At 33.9% G+C, this 22,066-nt stretch overlaps 1 protein-coding gene across 4 annotated transcripts in view; it reads right to left on the bottom strand.

Moving 5' to 3' along the window:
* Window positions 1-15,982, bottom strand: part of LOC308697108 (uncharacterized protein) — a 32,123-nt gene extending 16,141 nt beyond the window's left edge. For 3 of the 4 annotated variants that reach the window (XM_081376205.1, XM_081376206.1, XM_081376208.1), the window contains exon 1: window positions 15,907-15,982. The gene's annotated coding sequence lies outside the window, so the exon portion shown is untranslated. The remainder of the gene's footprint in view (window positions 1-15,906) is intronic. The other variant, XM_081376207.1, reaches the window with a different exon arrangement.
* Between the last annotated feature and the right edge of the window lie 6,084 nt (window positions 15,983-22,066).

The following is a 22,066-nucleotide window of genomic DNA, read 5'->3' as shown; positions in this document are numbered from 1 at the left end:
TGCTGAACTCATTTAGAGCCTAATAGGTTTATTTTATTGATTATAGCAGTACTGTCCTTGTACATCATATATTTAGCATTTTTAATGTAATCCAAAGGATTTCATAAAAGTTCTTCTAATACAATATATATATATATATATATATATATATATATATATATATATATATATATATATATATATATATATATATATATAATTATAATTATTGTTATTATTATTATTTATTATTGTTTTATTATTATTATTTTTATTTATTTTTTTGTATTAGAAGAACTTTTATGAAATCCTTTGGATTACATTAAAAATGCTAAATATAAGTGTGCCATTTCAAGGTTAAAACAGAAACATGACCTGTCAGGGGGTCCCTGCAGGAGAGGTTGAGAACCACTGATTTAAACAATCAGAAATGTTAATATAAAGACGCAGTAACATCTCTCCACGGTTCGGTTCATACCTTGGTTCAGACATCACAGTTCGGTACGAGTTCGGTACAATGGAGGGAAAAGGAACCACCAAAGGAAAATAAATTACTTAAGCCTTGTATTTATTTTTTAAATAAGTTTTATTAATAAAGTAAAGGCATAGAACCAGTTTATTTGTAGTGCACTGACAATAGTTTTATATAATTAGTTTATTAATTAAATTAATAAAAAGACAAAAAGACATTGAGATATGTTTTGTAATTGTACCTGAATGTATTGAAAATTAATTTGCAACATTTCAGATTAAATATTTGTTTTCCTTAAAATTTTAATTAACAGTAACTTAAACACTTTGCAGTTTGAATGATGTCCTGTATAAACAAAATGACAGAGTATGTTTTTATGTTTCCACTGTTCGATCGCGCCTGCTCCTCACACACACACACACACCACACACAAATATAAGTAAACACTTTGCGACTTAAGAACTCGCGTATCTAACAGTAGCTCCGCATTACATTAATTAATTTCCATGCGAGTTTTATTTATTTTTATACCATGTATTCTCCGTGTAAATCTATGCACCGAACCGTGACGCCCGTACCATTTCGGTTCAATACGAATACATGTACCGTTCCACCCCTAATGCATATATATATATATATATATATATATATATATATATATATATATATGTATGTATGTTATATATATATATATATATATATATATATATGTTATATATATATATATATATATATAATGTATATACAATGTATATAATGTATGTATATATATATATATAATGTATATATATATATATATATATACTACAGGGCCGTTGAATGCTTGAATCTGATTGGTTGACGAACGTTCTAAGGTGTGCATTATTTTCAGGGAAACGCACAGCTAAAGTAGTTCCAGGCAGGTCTTGACCGCATTACAGTTCCATATCACTTCGCGTAGTCAACTGTAATAACGGAAAATAGGATACAATTCATAACAAGAAAAATCATTTAGCCGCATGCGCTTAATCACCAATTTTCAATGTCTAGCTTCACAATCAATAGAAACATGCAGTTTATTTTTAATAAATGAAGTATATAGTCCTATCTATAGGCCTATTATAATCAATAAAAAAATTACACTGAATATAGGCTAAATAAATGGATAGTCCTGCAGTACGGATTTGTATTGCAGATAATATAACAAATAAATAATTATTGATAGGCCAACCTGTTAAAAGGGCTTTGTGTTTCATTTATTTATTTACTGTCTGTCAATGAAAAAAAAAAAAAGAACGAACGAATTAATTAAAACAAATTAAATTAATAAATAAATAAATAATATTGACGCACATGCTTTTCTGTCTCATTATTGCAACATCTCTCTCTCTAATAACTGCATAAAGCCGAGCCGAGGACACACTTTAAGGCCGGTTATGAATGTAATTTGATACTTATGACTGATCATGCCCAAACGCGTGTTCTGCGCGTTCAGTCTGTGTTCAAAGTCGGTGTTTAAAATATGCTGCGATGAAAACAGTCAGAGAATGTGTCAGCTAGTCGTGTGTCCCCAGCATTAGTCTGCTATCAGTGGCTCAAACCTCCGTTACCAGAGTTGTATAGTCCAGGGGTCAGAAAGTAGAAGTCCTGCCATAGTTTATTCCACCCATGAACTCAGTCAACTGATTTCACTAATTAGTTCTCTCTCCTGCTGAATTATAATCCAGGTGATTGGAACAAAATACTGAGGAGGACTTTTACTTTCTGAATGGACTTTACTCCTCTGACTACATGTCAGCCAAGAGTAAAGAAATAAACCAGAACTGGACCTTATCTGAGCCAAAAAATAGTAATTTCAGCCACAGCCTCAGATGAAATCAACTGAAGAGAGATTTAAACTGAAGACTTTAAATCTGTGAAGATCTCAGCAGAGGAGGATTAAACAACTCCACAAACAGCATTACCAGCTTCACTTATTACTAACCAGACTGACTTTATTTCTGTTAGAACCCCTTATTGAGATGTTTAATTTGAAGTCACCATAACATTGATTAGTGTTGCCATTAGTTGGGCTCTTAACTCTTATTATGTTTTCGTCTTTTTTGGCTGCTGTGACAGTGTGTTTGTTAAGCACATTTGCAGCAGCAAAGAAAGCTAAATTTAATCAGGGCAGGTGATGATGGTAACCTGTTGATGGCTTTGTAATCATAATGCTCCGCTTCGCGTCATGACCGCATTACCACCTCGGGTGTGCATTATTTTTCTAATAATTCAATGGCCTGTCGTCAATTATTCCTTATATAGATATATACTGCAGACCTACTGAGATCAGAGGAGTGAGGTTTACTCGCACATATACATATATACATATATATATATATATATATATATATATATATATATATATATATATATATATATATATATATATATATATATATATATATATATATATATGTGTGTGTGCGAGTAAACCTCACTCCTCTGATCTCAGTAGGTCTGCAGTCTTTAGCCTCCTTGTTAGAGCGCCTGACTCTCATGCCGGAGACCCGGGTTCGAGACCCGCATGGAGCGGGGTGTGAAGGACCCGGTGAGAGGGGTTACATTATATATATATATATATATATATATATATATATATATATGAAGAGTTCAGATGCAAAAGCCTCTAAATGCCATCTGAAATTTTCTTATAGAATGATAATTTTTATCAAGCTTGTATATTTAAATTCAATAATTTCACTCAAATGGCAATGAAGATTACCTATTAATTGTCATTTAAGTGAAATTACTGAACTTAAATATACAAGCTTGATAAAAATTATCATTGTATAAGAAAATTTCAGATGGCATTTAGAGGCTTTTGCATCTGAACTCTTCATATATATATATATATATATATATATATATATATATATATATATATATATATATATATATATATATATATATGCATGTATATTAGAGGTGGGCATAAATTAATTTTTTTAATCTAGATTAATTTTGAAATTAATCTACATTAAAATGGCTCATTTGAATTCTGCCGAAGGCATTCAGAATATGTGTGCTACCCAAATAATGACTATAAAAGTAAGTCTTTGAGAACGGGTTTCTCAAGCCAGGTGGCACATTAGACCAGGGGCTCATCCCCTGTTTCCAAAATGCATCACAAACTGCTTGAGAAAGCTGTTCTACTCATAGACTATAAAAGGTTACTACTGTACTGTTACCGTCCGTAGGCAAGATTAGGGAGGCCTATGTTATTATCAAGTACTATAGGCTATCAATTAGGGATGGGCAATATGGCATAAAATCCATATTATGATATACATTGCAGCCTCTTGCGATAACGATACATATTATAATAAAACCATTTCAGAACAGGTTACACAGACCCTGCTAAACAACTGCTAATTTTTAAAAAAAAAAAATTTTTAAGGGTGTATGTAGTTTTGAGAACATATATTTTGCAAAACTGTAAGTATACAACATAATTTTGCAGATAAATAATATTTAAGTTCACTAGCTGCAGAGACTTAAGTAGGTCTAATGTTTATTATGGCTTGGAGCTTATGAAACCCCAAATTTAAAATTAGAATATTGTCTAACTGATGTCTTTTCAGTTAAAAAGAAACACAACAACGATTCTTAAAATTGGGTGCAGACAGAGATTATGTGCTACACCACTAAGATATATTGGGAATAATACGAGCGCGCTGGTATTCAGTGATATCATGTTTCGTTTTGAATTTGAGGTGGTAGAACGGATTAGTAGTGTGTTAATTTACCGAACTGTTACCCCACACACTGTCTATATAGTTTGCTGCTGCTCGTCGGATGGCTTAAATCCGAACCAAGTCCAAATAATGGATGTTGCACCGATCTTTTTCACCAGCTTTCACTTTCAGCCGTGTTTACTTAAGTTGACGACGAATATAATGCGTTGCAGCCGGGTGTACCTCGTGGCCGTGGGTAGATTGCGTCATCATAGCTTGTGTAGTAGAGCCAGCTCCCAACCCAACTTGGAGAATAGATTAACGGCGATATTTTTTTTATCGCGCGATAAGAGTCTCGCGTTAACGCAGCACGTTAACGCCAATAACGGCCCACCACTAATGTATGTATGGGTGATTCTTCAATTGGGGGCTATTTAGCCATCTTACATTTTGATTAATGAAATTTGGTTAAATTTTGTTAGAATTATGTCAAGAAAATGTTTACATGCTTTGATGTAAAGATATAATAATGGCCATGACTGTAATTAAATATAATTTGAGTAGCCTATTTTATATCTATTTGCCAACTGGCACTGCAAAACGTCATTCCCGTCACAACATCAAAAAGTCTCATAATGCAAAAAATGTATCAAGGAGATCATTTAAACTCATTTGTATTGCAAACATTGTTAACCTTCAACAATACGTATAAAAAACTAAATGTTTCCATTCAGCGAATTACATATATTTTCTTGTTCTCACCATCAAAATGTGTTTTTCTGTGTTCATCAAAGCACACTTTTGTTTAATTTCTGGAAAATTCATTTTAGATGTTTTTTTTTTTTTAATAAGTGGATGAGTATTTCATTAGGCTTTTCATGTAGCACCTCAAGATTGAACATAAAACAGTTTTAAAGGTATGTTTGCTGTAAATTAAGCAACGTGGCGGTAATGACATACTGTTCTGGTAATGACATACACTGTAAAAAAGAATTCATTGATTTTATTGATATCTAATCAATAAAAATGAGGCAACAGATTACAAGCAATATTATTAATTAAATTTAACAAATTAGAATTGAGTAATAATTAATCAAATTAATTCCTTAAAGTTAACCATTTAAAATGAGTAAAATTTACAAAATATATTTTATTGCCAACATTGAAGACACCTGGTGTTAACAAGCAGAATCACTGAAGGAGAAAACCATAATTAAAGTCACCATTGTGGAGATCAGTGTGTGTTTTAGTTGGGCTCTTGACCCTTAAATTATTAACTTTGAGTTATGTTTGGCTGCTGTACCTGAGTTATAACAGCCAGATGAACAAATAGAAAAGGTGATCTGATGGTGTTGGTTGTGTTTTAACATAATCATTATTTCACAATTATTTCACCTGAATCACGCATAAGCTCATAAGCTTCGAAGCTCATAAGCTTCAAAGCTCAAAAAATGGTATTCGGACCAGGCCTTAATAATCACACTATTATGCTTCTTTAACTTAATTTATAAACACATAATATGATATAGATAGTGACACAGAAAATGTTATCACCACCATCACTTGTCATTACCATCACAAGTTGTGTGTTGGTAATGATGTGTTGCGGTTTTTTTTGTTTTTTCAGGAAAAAAGATGCTAGGTCATGGATTTGCTAACATCACTCAACAGCTAGTACAAAAAGAACTTTAAATACACATAAATCATGTGAATATATATATATACATTTATCAAAATATTGCTGCCACAGCATTTATGGTAATGACGCTGAATAACCCAGTGGGCATTTGATGTCAATTTAACATCAATGTGACTTCAAACATTGATGTCAAAATTACATCACGAAATAGGTCAAAAATGAAAGTCATATTGACGTCAAAGTGTCGATGTCAATTTGATGTCAAGATTTTGACCTCTGCTGATGTCATTTTGATGTCATGTTGTTGATGTTATTTTGATGTCATGCTTTGTTTGTTGGTATTTAATGTGAATTCAACATTTATTTGACGTCAAGATGTCATGATGTTGTAAACTGATTTAACTGATTCTATCTTAAATTGATCAATTGCCATTTCATATGTATACTGTGATCTTATTTCATTTGAGGCAAAAAAAAATTGTTTTCTAAAAAATGTAATTATTTGAGGTAACAAAACATCAGTTCAACATAATCCTCTTGCATATAAGTGTTAGTTAACATCAGCACACATGTAAGAGTTGAAGACCTTAAAGGGGGGGTGAATTGCTGTTTCATGCATACTGAGTTTTTTACACTGTTAAAGAGTTGGATTCCATTGCTAAACATGGACAAAGTTTCAAAAGTTAAGTTGTACGTTTGAAGGAGTATTTTTGTTCCAAAAATACTCCTTCCGGTTTGTCACAAGTTTCGGAGGGTTTTTTTCGAGTATGGCTCTGTCTTACGTAAGAGAGGGCGGAATTTCCTTATATGGGTCCTAAGGGCACTTCTCCGCGGGCGCGCGCGCACTCGTAGACCAGAGAGAGAAGAGAGCGAAAGCAGTACGTTACCTCAAAGCGCTATGCTCGGCTTTTAGGGAAGTCAATGTCACCAAAGAAGTGGGTTTTTGGTTGCCAGGGCAAGACAACCCTGCACAGATTCCGAAAGAACCCAGCATTAAGGGAACAGTGCATGGAGTTTGTTTTTCCTGAGCATAAACGGAGTTGTGTAGACTGTTTGTTCCCTGCATTTCGACGATGATTGTTTTATAAACCAAGCCCAGATCGACGGATTTGCAGATCGTGCTAATGCTTAAGGATCGAGCAGTCACAATGATAAAGGTTCGCTGTCGCAAGCGGTGAGTAAACTGCTTCAAATGTCTCTCTGTGTTGTTGTTAGCTCGGTTAGCACAGCTATAGCACACCGCCTACACGGCCCGCCCCCAGCCGCTCGTTTTTTTCCGGAAAGACTCGGTATAGCCTATCTTTCTATTATAAATATAATAAAACTAAAGACGTTTTGGAAATATGAAGGATGCAATACTACTTTATAGGTACTCAAGATTAACAGGAGATTGAGTGAAAATGAGCAATTCACCCCCTTTAACAAACATATCATCAGTGCATCAACAAGCACACAATCACTACCTGTTAAATAAAGCAACATGAAGCTTAACATCAGTGTCTCTCTGCTCATCCAGAACTGAAGCACAGGCTCTACTCTTCAGCACAATGGTGACCCACAAAACTCAACAGAAACTCTTTAAAGGTCCCATTGCATGAATTATTTTATTATTTTAGAATGTTTCCTGGGGTTATAATGTTAGTATGTTTTTTAGATCAAAAGTTGTTATAATTTAGAAATAAAAGGCATATTTCATAGCCTGATTTTAGCCTCTGAACTTTAGCTCTGTTTGAAGGGGTGTGTCTGCTGTGAGACTTCAGTGTAAACGCCCACTGCTGTGATTGGCTGCTATGAGACTTCAGTATAAACGCCCTCTGCTGTGATTGGCTGACATGCTTGCATATGAAATATTTAGCATTACATGTGAAACTCTCTCGAAAACATTTACTATTACAGCTATTATACGTTTTTACTAGCCTGGCAAGCCAGACCTACATCAAGATGTTTAGTCTGGAAACTCACCATAGACACGCTCAATCCGAGGGGCGGGATAAACGGCTGTCTTTCAAATTCCCTCTGCACGCAATAGGACAGCGCTACAACCAACCAGAACGTTTTCCCAACAGCTGAGCTAACGTTTGATGATAGATTCAACTTTTGCCATATCTGACAGGCAAAAAAAAAGCATTTCTAAACAAACGTGTCGTAAATACTTCACCTTTGGCTTATAGTCAGAAGTTATGCTGTTTGCATAGATCACGGAGCACGCAGTGACAACCGCGCCCACTACGGTCACATATTATGACGGTCACAGAATCTGGTGTAACACCGGCAAAACTACGAACACATCTTCCTTTTTAAAGAATGACTTAAGTGCCGTTCTTTGCTCTTTTCTTAAAGAAAAACTTAACTCCAAGTCCTCCAGAGTCACGGCCAAAGCCGATTCGAAAGCCAGGAGCCATTCTTTGTTTTCAAGCCAGGGAACGTCACATCTCTGTCGTCATTATGTTAAGCCCGCCCCGCCTACTCTATACGCGTTGTGATTGGCCTGACCCAATTTGGGTTTTTGCAGCTTGAAGGTCTAGTGAGAGTGTCTAGACCCACCAGGCTGCAAAATACATTTTGCTGCCGCTAGGGTGCGTCTAGTTTCTAGGCTACACAGCAAAAACTCCAGTGTTAAATTAATACTCCTGGGAGTGTATATGAGTCCACTCTCAAAAGTGTAAAGTGTTAAAATATGAGTGTTCATTTAAAGTTAAAGTTAATGAGATAATTAAGTGATTAATTTAGTGATGGTTGAGCATTATTGAAGACACCTGATGTTAACAAGCAGAATCACTGAAGGAGAAAATCACAAATTGTAAGTTACCGTTATGGTGATCAGTGTTTGCTTTAGTTGGGCTCTTGACCAGTATATATTTACTTTAGATTTTGCTTGTCTGTTGTTATTGATTTATATTAACACTCGGATGAACAAAGAGACAATGTGACCTGATGGTATTGGTTATGTTTTGACATAATCATGTAGTGATCCATAAAACAAAACTTGCTGAGATGGCTTAACTTGATAATTACAGCAACTCTGTGATTCTACAGCACATGATTTTCAGTATTTATCATATAATCCAAGAATATTTCATAAACATTGTTCTGATCATAACACTTTCAAATAAATTTGTTTAAAACACAGACATCAATAATCAGCCTGTGAATCTCAACAATGGTGACAATAATAAAGCATGTTGCAGTGGCGGCCACCAATCACAACTCATTTATGGCTCCCATCATGCATTGCGGTATGCAGGGCAGGCGATTGCTATAGGCGAACTAGGCGGTTGCTCTAGTGTCGCCCTATGAAACGCGAAATAAAACATGTTTATTAAACATGGTCAAAGGGCGCCCCCTCAACCACACATTTAATTACTAGTCAACCTGATTATTTGATTGAATTTATGATTTTTGTCGACCATTTCTGGAGGGGGGGGGGGGGTGGTTGCGTTACGTTACGTTAGGGAAGTGCTCAGCTGCTGGCGCATTTGTTTGAAAATGAAGCGGTCTAAACCTCTGGTGCACAGGGACGAAAACGGAGAAAGGAAGAAGATAAAAAATACAGCTCAGTATAGAGTAAGTCTTCTCGTCTTAGCTATTAAGGTGTCCATTGAAATAAATTTAGGCTACTTAGTATTGTAGCCTACATCACCTAATATTGGACGTTTCATTGCTGTCACTAAGCTATAGTTTGCTAGCTATAGTTACTTTGAAGGTGAATAGAAATGGCAGAAACAACTATTAATATTTTATTATTTGAGATAGAACTAAAATAACTTAAATATTTTAATTTTGTAGTGGTACATACATTATCCATAATAGCACATTTGTTTGTAGAAGGTATAGTTAAACCAGTAATTGCAATCATAATTTGCTTAAATGAATCCAATTTGGTAAATATCCTTGAACATTCTTTGTAGAATTTGTGTATAAACAATTTACAGTTGATTCTTCAAGTCAAAATTTGCTCGTTGAAGTATTGGAGTGACTATTAGAGCATTTTTGTTTGTTCATCAATGAACATTCTTTGTAGCATTTTTTGTATGTGCAATTTATTAGAGTGTATCATTTAAGTAATATTTTGCTTGTTGAAGTGTTGGAGTGACTACAGGTGAAACTCGAAAAATTAGAATATCGTGCAAAAGTTCATTTATTTCAATTATTCAACTTATAAGGTGAAACTAATATATTATATAGACTCATTACATGCAAAGTGAGATATTTCAAGACTTTGTTATGGCTTACAGCTTATGACATATCAATTCATATCAATTCTAATTTTCTGTGATTTTGAATTTGGGGTTTTCATAAGCTGTAAGCCATAATCATCAAAATTATAACAAATAAAGGCTTGATACTTATCAATTTTCTTATTTCTTATTTTCTTATAAAGAGCAGGGGGGGGGGGGGGGGCGCGGGGGGGCGCAAAAACTCAATCTTGCCTAGGGCAACCAAAGGGCTAGAGCCGGCCCTGGCGGTATGAATAAATTATGGTCTGAATTGTCTATGTAATTTACTTTTCCTAATTGAATATTCTGCTCGTCACCATTGTTGAGATATGCATAGACTGAATCTTGACATCTGTGTGTGCCTAAAAGAGTGATTTTTTTTTTTCAAAACAACTTTTAAGAAATCCTTTGTATTATATCTAAAATTCTGGATATTTATGCAGATTCACAGTTATGCTGTAACCAACATCATAAATCTAAGTCAGAAATAACAATCTTAATGAGTTCAGTGATCAAGTTCAAATGATGATTGTCATAATATAACCAACACCATCAGATCACTTTTTTTTCTTTGTTCATCTGGCAGTTTTAAGATATAACAACCAAACAAAATCTAAAGTAAACGTATAATGGTCTAGAGCCCAACTAAAGCAAACACCCATCAGCATAGCGGTGGCTTACAATTTGTGATTTTCTCCTTCAGTGATTCTGCTTGTTAACATCAGGTGTCTTCAATAATGCTCAATCATCACTAAATTAATCACTTTATTATCTCATTAACTTTAACACTCTTGAGTGTTCATTTAACACTCATATTTTAACACTTTACACTTTTGAGAGTGGACTCATATACACTCCCAGGAGTGTTAATTTAACACTGGAGTTTTTGCTGTGTACGTTTTTACTATTACAGCTATTGAGATTAACAAATCGTGAGAAGTTTTTTAAGTATTTAGATCTATTCCCATCACATAAAAGGTTGCAGTGATTGTCTACTCCATGATCAGAAGGAATTCATGATTAAATTACTTACTTTTTCAGACATCAAATATCACTGTTCTTTCATGGCTGACGTGCTACCCTGCTAGTCTTCATTTCCATGGTTACGGCATAAACTAGTCTTACCCTCAAAAATATCCTTGTTGTAATCATAGACTGTCGCGGTAATGACAGTATTGTTGTGGACAATACTAAATTGTTAAAAATATTCACAAATTGCACAGACATGAACCCGAATTATGCATCAAGTGCCTTTTAAAGTTACTGTTTAAACATATATTATGATTTTTTAATGAACTGATAACATTTTATCACATTTTCAGAGCAGAAAAGTTGTATTCACACCAGGAAAGTCCGATAGTTCACTTGCTTTGGTCCGGACCAAATAGAATGTTGATTTCTTTTGTTTGGTACGGTTCGCTATCACACTGCTCTTTTTACAAGTGAACCAAAATGTGTAAACAAAACCACACGTGTGCTAAGGTCGTCCATTTATTGGACAGGAATTCTCAAGCAGGGAAAAGCAGGAAGTGCACAAACAGGCTCAGCATGGAGATATTTCATAATGTAATATTTGTTATTTTACTGATTTGGTGTTATTCTCTACAAACGCAATATGAAGAAACTATGGTAGTATAGATAAAAGCCCGCCCGCACTGACAATTGATTGCTTGGGTCCTTAAATGCGCTTCGTGAGGCACACTAGCGCACACACACACGCAAGGTCTCTCGCTCCCTCTCTCTGCCGTGCGCGCGCTCCTGCTCGCTCGCTCTAGATTCGCGGAGATTTTAACTGATTTACGGGAATCAGGGAGCCGCTATCGAGATGCGGGAGACTCCCGGAACTTCCGGGAGACTTGGGATGTCTGTATAATAAGACAACATTATGCCAAAATGTCCGTTTTGTTAAGTATCCTCATAAGAGCAGTCAAATAAAAAGACGCAGTTTTCTGCAGTTGGGTCGGTTCATGTTCACACCGTAAACGAACCGTACCAGAGTTCGTTTGGAACCGTACCGCACAGCAAAAACTCCAGTGTTAAATTAACACTCCTGGGAGTGTATATGAGTCCACTCTCAAAAGTGTAAAGTGTTAAAATATGAGTGTTAAATGAACACTCAAGAGTGTTAAAGTTAATGAGATAATTAAGTGATTAATTTAGTGATGATTGAGCATTATTGAAGACAACTGATGTTAACAAGCAGAATCACTGAAGGAGAAAATATCTAATTGTAAGTTACAGTTATGGTGATCAGTGTTTGCTTTAGTTGGGCTCTAGACCATTATATATTTACTTTAAAATTTGTTTTGTCTGCTGTTATTGATTTATAACAGTCAGATGAACAAAGAAAAATGTGATTGGATGGTGTTGGTTATGTTTTGACATAATCATGTTGTGATCTGTGAAACAAAGCTTATTGAGATGGCTTAACTTGTTAATTACAGCAGCTCTGTGATTCTACAGCACATGATTTTCAGTATTTTTCATATAATCCAAAAATATTTCATAACATTGTTCTGATCAAAAGACTTTCAAATAAATTTATTTAAAACACAGACATCAATAATCAGCCTGTGAATCTCAACAATGGTGACAATAATAAAGCATGTTGCAGTGGCTGCCACCAATCACAACTCATTAATGGCTCCCATCATGCATTGCGGTATGAATAAATTATGATCTGAATTGTCTATGTAATTTACTTTTCCTAATTGAATATTCTGCTCCTCACCATTGTTGAGATGCATAGACTGAATCTTGAGGTCTGTGTGTGCCGAAAAGAATGATTTTTTTTTCAAAACAACTTTTAAGAAATCCTTTGTATTATATCTAAAATTCTGGATATTTATGCAGATTCACAATTAAGCTGTAATCAACAATATAAATCTAAGTCAGAAAGAAGGATCTTAATGAGTTCAGTGATCAAGTTCAAATGATGATTGTCATATTATAACCAACACCATCAGATTACTTTTTTTTCTTTGTTTATCTGGCAGTTATAAGATATAACAGCCAAACAAAATCTAAAGTAAATGTATAATGGTCTAGAGCCCAACTAAAGCAAACAGCCATCAGCATAGCGGTAGCTTACAATTTGTGATTTTCTCCTTCAGTGATTCTGCTTGTTAACATCAGGTGTCTTCAATAATGCTCAATCATCACTAAATTAATCACTTAATTATCTCATTAACTTTAATACTCTTGAGTGTTCATTTAACACTCATATTTTAACACTTTACACTTTTGAGAGTGGACTCATATACACTCCCAGGAGTGTTAATTTAACACTGGAGTTTTTGCTGTGCGAGACCACCTCTTCAGCTGGGTCTCGGTTCGATTGTTTGGTCCGCACCCGAGTTCGATTGCTGTATTCACACCTGCCCAAAAGGTCTGCACCAAGGGGGGAAACGAACTAGAGTTCGATTCAATCGAACCAAACAAGGCAGGTGTGAATACACAATAAAAGTCTGGGTTGGGGACAAGGCCTGAGTAGCCAAATGTTAGTGATGAAGACATTTTTAAAAATGGAAATCATACTGATTTTAGTGTATAACATTTTTTGGTGGTGCAATGAATATTATTTGAAATAACTAAACTATTTATTTTATAATATAGTATTTTTAACATGAATGTATAACCTGGGGACATAAAAGTTCCCCTAATTGAAGAATCACCCGTATATATATAGCCTAATGTAAAAAATGGCTTAGCAGAGGCTGTCTCTTGATATTATACACACACACACATATATATATTTTAATATACTGTAAGTTAAAATCTACCTTAAATAATTAATAATTATATTATATATTATATATCTCCACTGTAAAGTATATATATATATATATATATATATATATATATATATATATATATATATATATATATATATATATATATATATATATATATATATATACACTTTACAGTGGAGATATGTGGAGATATGTTTGCAGCCAATACTGATTTACAAAACACTAGTTTATTAATAGACAATTAAAATGCCTCGTTATTTTTTTTTTCAGAAACATTTATTATTAATAACCATGCACCCATATTTAAGCAGAGATTAATATAAACATGCAATTAGTCTAAATATTTACACTCAAAAAAAAAAACTCTTTGAATGAACATAAAAAAATCATGGAAAGGATTTGTACATGATTAAATTGCTTTATTTCAGCATTATGCAATTATGTTATTCCAATGTAATGTACTTACGTTGGGTCAACTTAATTTATTAAGGTTGATTCAACTTATTTACTATGGTTGGGCACAGCTTAATTTAATAGTGTCAGCCCAACTAATTTGCAATGTTTTGGACCAACTAATTTACTTAATTTGCATTCAACTTAATTAAATATAGTTGAATCCAACTTATTTTACAGTAGTACAATTACACTAGTTAACAAAGTTGATCCAATCTATACAATGTAAGTTAGCCTAACATAAGTACTTAATGCTGAAAGAAAGCCATTTAATCACGTGAAAATCCTTTCCATGATTTAATTATATTAATTCAAAGAATAGCTTTTGAGTGTTCTCAATTAAAATGTAATCAATTAATTTATTTGTTCACTTAAATTAAAACTAATGCATGTACACTGAAAAAAAATGATTCAATAACTAGTTTAATTTACTAAAAAAAATTATGTTAATTGGATCCACATAATTGATTTTAGCTACATTTAAACAAATGCATTACGTCAAACTAAGTTCAACGTAATGCATTTGTTTAAATGTAGCTAAAATCAATTGTGTGGAACCACTTACGAGAATTTTTTTTAGTAAATTCAATGATTTCAGTAAATTCATTGAATTTACTAAATATTTTTATCGTAAGTGGTTCCACATAATTGATTTTAGCTACATTTTAACAAATGCATTACGTTGAACTAAGTTCAACGTAATGCATTTGTTTAAATGTAGCTAAAATTAATTATGTGGAACCAATTAACATAATTTTTTTTAGCTAATTCAACTAAGTCAATGAATCATTTTTTTCAGTGTAGTGTGCTGTATACTGTGTGCCCACAACCTTAAGCTAAACACAGTCGCCACTCTTCTGCATAATGGTAACCACAAAATTCAAAAACATTACAGAAGGTCCTCTAAGTTTCTAACATAACTGAATATTAAACACTAACATTAACTAAGAACATCTTTCAATTTACAGAAAAACACATAAAATAACACTTTAATCCCTAAATTTACCCTGCTGGGAACTACAGATCCACTGCCCAGTTAGTAGTCAACAAAAATGATTCATGTAGTTTTCACACAAATTAAGTAAACTTCAGTTTTAAATATATTAGGTTGACTGAACACAATTAAATTAAGTTGTGACAAAATAATAAACAATCGTGTTACTTTATCTTCTTTTAATTCATTAACTTTTAACAAGAGGCAAAAATTATTTTTTTTAGTGTAGTCTATGCAACTCTAATCAGCAAATTTACTATAGTTGACATTATTTAATTAGTATCCAGCTCTTTACATTAAATTAGTTGAGTTAGCATAATTACTTAATGAACTAATAAAATGATAAATTAAAGTTTAAATTACAATGCTATCCATATATTTGTATACAGCATTGCTTGTTCCACGACACAATGGACTGTTTTTACAGTGACAATCTGTTATATCTGTTATCTGTTTTATCATGTGAAGATACTGTATCTTGAAAATAGTTGTATTGTATTTTCTGTTATTTGACATTTAGCTAAATAAATAAGCACATAATATTGTAAATAATAAGCTTATGTTCTGTTAGATGTGTTTTGACTAATTCTTGTATTTAGCATAATTATATCTATAGATAAAGATGTATTTTCTAAAAAATCATATATATATTAAATTTATAATTTTTACAAGAACAAAATATAGGTTTAATTAAGTACTCACTGGATGACTTTGCTTGAGGTTTTCACTCCGTGGTGGTTTCGTATTGTAGACACACAGACCTCAAGAATCAGCCTGTGAATCTCTACAATGGTGACATTGTTATAAAGCATGTTGCAGTGCATTCTGGGTACCACCAATCAAAATTAATTCATGGCTCCCATCATAAATAATAAATAAGTTCAATTGTCTTAGTAATTTCCTTTTATTTCTGCTGTTTTTTGTGACGTTTTAGTCACTTGTTTCCCAATGTTTATATGAATATGCTGTTTGTCACCATTGCTGAGATTCATATGCTGATTATTGATGTCTGTGTGTGCCTTTATGAGAAAATGTTGAGATTGTGGTTTTTCTAAAAAAAAAAAAAAAAAAAAAAAAAACTATTAATTTTTTGCTTTAGGTAAATGCAAAAGAAAAAAAAAGTATGTTATATTTCATAGTTATTTCATGTTAACTAAAGCATCAACTAATGTTAAGAAATTAGATATTATTTTAAAGTGTTACCAAAATATATATGCATTTATGGAAATATAAACTAAAATATGAGTGTAATATTATTCTAATATATTAATCTCAATTTAAATTTCACTTTCGATAAGTTCCGCTTGCTACTTTTTTTTAAACCAAAAGTATGATTTGAAAGTATCACTCTAAAAAGAGATGTGTTAAAAATGACACGTTGTGTCAGTTTTAATGCATGTAGTGAGTATGTTCAGGGACAACACATGTTGTGTCAAATTTAACACACAACCTGTGTCGATGCTTAACACATATCTGTGTTTATAAGGACTACACATTTTGTGTTACCTTTAACACAACTAATGTGTTATTCCTCTTACACAGAAGTGTGTTGAAACCCTTTACACACTAATGTGTTATAGTTACACAACTTGTGTCAGATATGTGTCACATGTGACTGTAGTCGGTGTGTATTTGCCAGAGTTACTTCCTGTGTTTTTACAACTGAGTGTTTGGATGAAAACTGAAACGTATTGTTAACTTGTGTTTATCCAGTGACGTTTCATAAAGAGTTTGTTTGGACATTTTATTAGCTGGATGGTTTAGACATCATAAATCTACATAGATAAGCTCTTATTGAGAATTAACTGAGTTTTAGATGTTGATGTTTCACTGAATGTTTTATTTGATGTCACCATAATCGTGATTAATAGCTCCTTTATTTGAGCACTTGACTCTTCTTTTAGTTTTTCTCTGGCTGCTTTAACTGTATTTTAATAAAATACATTTGTAATGGTGAGAGAAAATATGATCAGATGTTTCTTGATGATGTCATATAGCCTGGGTGCCAGCCCGAACCCCGCCCACAATATTTTTTGCTTGGGAAGTTCGGTCTGGACTCGCTCCGTTGAGGAGCTATTATGCCCGAACAAAAATTGTTCGGACCAATCACAATGTCAGGGCGGGCTTTATACGATGATTGACAGATGAGCAACGGTAACGTAATCACCCACGTCACCAAAGAGCGCTTGATTTGAATTAGTTTACAACAAAGACGAGGGCAGCTGGAGAATTGAGATTTCACGAGTTCACATTTACAAATAAGTCAGATAGAATAAATGCGTATATAAGATTTCACGAGTTCACACAAATAAGTCAGATAGACTAAATGCGTATATGACGTGCTGTCCGAGGGCTGTGGGCTCGGTAGCCATACTCCCCCCGTGTTCCTGGTTGTGAGAGAACAAGACAAGAGTGAGGATTCGGGGTGGTGGAGGGATGCTGAAAAACTGTCAAGGAGTGTTAGGTAAGTTGACAGAGTGAATATGCTTCCTCATGCTGATATAGGGTAACGTTAGACATGGTATTGTTTGATGACAAGTTGATATTGGATTGATTATTTGTACGTGCTCCTCCCGAACTTTGTTTATGAAACATCATGTGTAGATTCCGCCATCGCGTCTGTGATAGAAGATATGCACAGCGCATTCATTTTAAAAGAGGAACAGAGAGCCGCGACATTTTGTTGGTTGAAAATATGAATGAAGAACATGCGTCATTTACTCCGTTACTCTGATTGGTTGTAGGTCTATCCAATTGAGTGCAGAGTTTTTTTTTTTCCTGGTTCGGTTGAGACACGCCCCATAATCAAATCTCTATGGAACAGTCTCAGATTCACATTCTGACTAGAATATGAGTATGACGAAGTCAGGCTAGATGTCATAATCAGCAAGTCCTGATCTGATCAGTATAGGGGTGGTGCTCATTTCATTTCATATCCAACAGTGCAGAATAAAAAAAAATGTTTTCTGAAAAATTTATTCTGCAATAAAATATAGTCAAACACAGACCTCAAGAATCAGCGTATGAATCTCAACAATGGTGACAAACGAAAAGCTTCATGCCGCAATGCATGCTGGGAGACATGGATGAGATTTGTATTATGGTGGCACCCAGCATGCATTGCTGCATGAAGCTTTTCGTTTGTCACCATTGTTGAGATTCATACGCTGATTCTTGAGGTCTTTTTGATACCTTAGTCCGTGATGTTTTGTACAAACTGTGTATTTAAAAAGTAATTTTAATCTACTTACAATATGCTAATGCATGTAAAAATTATCTTTCATATGTCATACTCATTTTTCTAATATTGAACTCCTGCTGAGCTTAGCAATCTTACATGTCCATGATGACAATATTATCATCTGAGCTTATTGTTCTCATGATTATTTCTGCTGTTTCAAATGTGTTAAATTAAATACATATTTAAAGCAATCAGAGAAAACTAATGTTAAAGAGTCAAGGGTCAAGAGCCCAAATAAAGCTGACACTAATCACAATTCTGGTGACTTTAAATGAAACATTCAGTGAATCGTCAACACCAAAACCTGTTCATTCTCAATAAAAGCTTCTGTAGAGTCTGACAGAAATAAAGTTAATCTGGGGCCGTATTCACAAAGAATTTTAAGGCTAAAAGTAGCTCCTAACTGGCGAATTTAGGAGCAACTCCTAAAAATAATGGGCGTGTCACTCGTAACTTTAGGACTCCTAATTTTTTTGACTAAGAGTAATTCACGAAGCATTTTAGCCCTAAAAGTAGCACCTAAGCCTGGGGCAGCTTAAAAGAAGTCGAGAGGACTCCTAACTCACTAAGACCTATTCACAAACCGCTTTTTGTGGCATTTCACGTTGCCATGTTTTGAAATGCGTATGCGGCGGCTACAGGAGCTTCCAATCGCGAGGGAACAATTCTGCATTGTAGGCATAATGCAATAACGCCACCAACAACAACCAAAACTTGGCTACTCATTCCATGTAAACTAATTGTATCGTTTCATTGTGAATCAAATTAAAATGTTCTTCTCTTTGCAAATGTAGGCAGAGGCATATAGTGATAGATTAATTCAATAATGTTGCAAAGATATTGCATCAATCCATATGTTTCATTAGGCTACAATGCTATTTGTTTAGCCTTACTCTTTATTCATTTAGGCTATTTATTCAGTTATTCATCATCTTCCATCCTTCACACTACTTGTGTAGCGCACGCATTCTCAGACCTGTCACCTGTCACTCATCATCGTAGGGGAGGTGTTTGGAATCATTCCCGCGTTACAATCATCAGCCAATCAAGGTGGTCACTTCAGTCAAGCTCGTGCATGAGTAATGACGTCATCCATAGCAACAAAGACTCACTCTTAGTTTAGGAGTTGTCATTTTTCTTTACTAAGAGTAGGTCTGAAAGGCGTTGTGAATAACTTTTAAGAGAAAACTCCTAGCTAAAATATTTTAGTGCGATTTAGGAGTACTCCTAGTGGTAAGATAAAATGCTTTGTGAATACGGCTCCTGGTTATTAATAACAAGTGAAAGCAGCATTTGAAAAAGACATTGAAAAAGAGGCATGATGTGATTGGCTGCAAAAAAAAAACGTTAATCTTTAAGTTTTCATGAATTAAGATTTAATTTATTTATTTGAATTTATTGCTTTATTTATTTTAGAGCATTTTATGGGATACCATATAAAATATACCTATAATTTTTTTCATAAACACAAACTCTCCTCCACCCAGTGCTATTCTATCCAGAGTTACATTTTAACACACATTGTGTGCTAAAATCTACACAACATGTGTCAAAATATCTACACAGTCACGTGTTGTTTTTTGACACATCTCTTTTTGCAGTATACCCGCACATTCTCATAGTTGTTATTCTGCTGAAGTGTTACATCCTGTTATTTCTCTGCATCATTTACTGGAAATCATGTCCTTTCTGGCTTAGCCAGTTAACCTCTTGTTGATTTCTATATCGTCTTGTTCACAGTACGGTCTTGGCATCATACAGAAACAAACCGCAAACAAATATACAAAATATTTGTTATATTTAGGCTTTATTTTGATCAGTGTTTGCTTTAGTTTGGCTTTTGTCCATTGAATTATAAACATTATTTTGTTTGATTGCTGTAACTGAGTTATAACAGCCAGATGAATAAAGAGAAAAAGTGATCTGATGGTTTTGGTTGGGGTTTAACATAATCATTATTAGACCTGCATAAACGAACTCTTTTAGAGCCTACACAGCAAAAAGTCCAGTGTTAAATTAACTCTCCTGGGAGTTTATATGGCTCCAGAGTCAGTGTTAAAATATGAGTGTTAAATTAACACTCAAGAGTGTTAAACTTAATGAGCTCATTAAGTGATTCATTGAGTGATGATTGATCATTATTGAAGGCACCTGATGTTAACAAGCAGAATCACCAAAGGAGAAAATCAAATTTTTTAAGACACCGTTATGGAGAATAGTGTTTGCTTTAGTTGGGCTCTTGACCCATAAACTGTAAACATAATATTAATTTTGACTTCATCTTATAACTGCCAGATGAACAAAAAGAAAGTTGATCAGGTTTTGTTGGTTATGTTTTGACATAATTATAATTTCACCTGAATCACTGACCTCATTTAGAGTCTAATCTCTGACTTAAATGTATATTGTTGATTACAGCATCACTGTGATTTTACAGTATAAGATCTTTTTTTCTATCTAGTCTAAAGGATTTCTTAAAAATTGTTCTGATAAAACAAAATCTTTCTTTTAGGCACACACAGACATCAAGAATTAGTGTATTGATCTCAACTATGGTGACAAACAGAATGTTAATTTAGGAAAATAATTTAGTAAGACAATTCAGATCATAATGTATTCATACCGCAATGCATGATGGGAGCCATGAATGAGTTGTGATTGGTGGCAGCTACTGCAACATGCTTTATTATTGTCATCATTGTTGAGATTCACAAGCTGATTATTGATGTTTGTGTGTCTAAATGAAGTATTTTTTTATCAGAAAAATTTTTAAGAAATATTTTGGATTATATTGATAATGATAAAAATCACTTGCTGTAGAATCACAGGCTGCTGTAATCAACAAGGTAAATCTGACTCTCTAAATGAGAATTGATATACAGGTCAAATTATGATTATCAAATCATAACCTACACCACCTGATCACTGTTTCTCTTTGTTCATCTGAGAGTTATAACTCAGATACAACAGCCAAACAAACTTTGAAGTTAATGATTTAAGGGTCAAGAGCCCAACTAAAACAAACACTCATCTCCAAAACGGTGTCTTAAAAAATTAGATTTTCTCCTTTGGTGATTCTGCTAGTTAACATCAGGTGTCTTCAATATTGGTCAATCATCACTCAATGAATCACTTAATTATCTCATTAACTTTAACACTCTTGAGTGTTCATTTAACACTCATATTTTAACACTGACTCTGGAGTAGGGCTGGGCGATTTAAATCGCGATATTGTTATGCGCGTCTCGTCAGTAAAGCCGGTTCCTTGATTAGTAGTAAATCACCATCACCTGCTTTCAGATGGAGCGGCATTTACTACAAAGAGCCGTAGTTAACTGACAAGCTGAGCCATATCGCATCAAAATCGCGGACGTATCGCCAGCGATATTTAATGCGATATGGCTCAGCTTGTCAGTTAACTACGGCTCTTTGTACACACTCAAGAGTGTTTAAGATAATGAGATAATTAAGTGATTAATTTAGTGATTGAACATTATTGAAGACACCTGATGTTAACAAGCAGGATCACTGAAGGAGAAAATCTCAAATTGTAAGCCACCGTTATGGCGATCAATGGTTGCTTTAGTTGGGCTCTAGACCATTATATGTTTACTTTAGATT

Source organism: Scardinius erythrophthalmus (genome assembly GCF_964197995.2).
Source record: "Scardinius erythrophthalmus genome assembly, chromosome: 1".
NCBI lineage: Eukaryota > Metazoa > Chordata > Actinopteri > Cypriniformes > Leuciscidae > Scardinius > Scardinius erythrophthalmus.
This window is presented reverse-complemented; position numbering and strand designations above follow the sequence as displayed.